Source organism: Chrysochloris asiatica, unplaced genomic scaffold (assembly GCF_000296735.1).
Source record: "Chrysochloris asiatica unplaced genomic scaffold, ChrAsi1.0 scaffold00145, whole genome shotgun sequence".
Lineage (NCBI taxonomy): Eukaryota > Metazoa > Chordata > Mammalia > Afrosoricida > Chrysochloridae > Chrysochloris > Chrysochloris asiatica.
The window spans coordinates 3,785,196-3,787,092 of record NW_006408663.1 but is presented as its reverse complement, the minus strand read 5'-3'; the positions used below and the strand labels follow the sequence as shown (position 1 = coordinate 3,787,092).

Sequence of the window (1,897 nt, the reverse complement as noted above, 5' to 3'; positions counted from 1 at the left end):
ACATTGTATTTAATCCTGATTCTGACACCTACTGTAAAAAAATGAATATCACCACACTTGTTACAACACTCTCTATTCTACAGGGTTTAGTAATCCACTGCAATAGCTAAACAAAACTTAAAACTATATTCAGAAAACCATGTTTTCTGTATATCCAGACTCAGAGATATTATTGATGACATCATGTCGATCTTGGCTAAAAGCAGAGAATACAAGAAAGATGTTTGCTTGTACTTTATTAACTATGAAAAGGCTTTAACTGTGTGAATTATGGAAAGTTATAGATAACATTGTGAAGAATGGGTATTCCAGAACACTTAACTGTGCTCAAGAGGAACCTGTACATAGACAAAGGATAGTTGTTGAACAGAACAAGGGAACATCAAATGATTTAAAATCAGGAAATGTGCACCATAGTTGTATTCTTTCACACTACTTATTCAATCTGTATGCTGAGAAAATAATTAGAGAAGCTTGAATCTATGAAGAAGAACATGGCGTCGGTATTGGAAGGAGGTCATTAACAACCTTGCTTGCTGAAAAGGAAAGGACTTAAATTATTTTCTGATGAAGAGCAAGGAACACAGTCTTCAGTATGGATTATACCTCAATTATAAATATAATAAAAATCTCCACAACTAGACTAATAAATCTCATCATAACAAGTGGAGAAAGGATTGAAGTTGTCAAAGATGTCATTTTACATGGATCCTCTAACAACACTAATGAAAGCAGCAGTCAAGAAATCAAATGACGTAATGCATTAGGCAAATCTACTGCACAAGACCTCTTTAAAGTGTTCCAGAGCAAAAATGTCAGTTAAAGGAATAAGGTGTGCCAGACCTAAGCCAGGGTATTTTCAATTGCCTTATATACATTTAAAAGTTGGACAATGAATAAGGAAGATCATAGAAAAAGTGATGAATTTGAGTTATGCTGTGGGATGAGAATATTGAAAGTATCGTGGACTGTCAAAAGAACACATGAATCTGTCTTAGAAGAAGTATAACCAGAATGTGCCCTCGAAGCCAGGATGCTGAGAGTTTGTCTATCATACTATAGACATATCAAGAGAGGCCATCATGAAGTAGAAGGGCACCATAAAAGAGGAAAACACCTAATGAGATGGATTTGCACACTGGCAGCTGCAATGGGCTCAAACATAACCACAAGCAGTACCAGGAAGTGTTTCATTCTGTTTTGTATAGATTTACTATGAACTGGAACTGTCTCGATGGCACCTAACAACAACAACAATTCTTGGTTGGCAATATTATTTTTCCTTTAGTTTTATGTACATCATCCCTCAGTCTTCTGTCCTGCACAGTTTCTGCTAAGAAACCAGAGCTTTGTATTACTAGTTCTCATAAGTAGTTAACTTTTCATTTTGTTCCATACTAATCTCAGGATTCTTTCTTTGTCTTTGGTTTTGGAAAGTTTGATTATAATATAACATATCTTTGGTTTATATTCTTACGGTAGTTAAGGTTTTGTGCCAACTTGACTGAGTCAGAATTCTCTGTGGTGTGGCAGTTAAGACATAGTAATTCTCATGATGAGGACATAGTAATCCACACAATGAGGATTTCTATGTTTTACTTAATAAACCACAGAGAAGCTACATGATGCCACCATTTGTCTTTCAGATTGTTGTACTGTGGTGGCTTGTGTCATGCTGTGATTCTGGAAGCTATGCCATGAGCATTTTAAATGCCAGCAGGGTCACCCACAGTGGATAGGTTTCAGCTGAGCTTCCAGACAAAGACAGACTAGGAAGGAGAGACAGATTACTTGCAAGTGTCACTGAAAACCTTATGAGTAGAAGTGGAGCATTGTCAGCACCAGAATACTGAACATTGAAACATAATGAAGAGCAGAATATTGTCTGATATAGTAT

At 36.2% G+C, this 1,897-nt stretch overlaps 1 pseudogene; it reads left to right on the top strand.

Moving 5' to 3' along the window:
• Positions 1–494: 494 nt before the first annotated feature.
• The window catches only part of LOC102841773, a 3,573-nt pseudogene continuing 2,170 nt past the window's right edge, over positions 495–1,897 (top strand).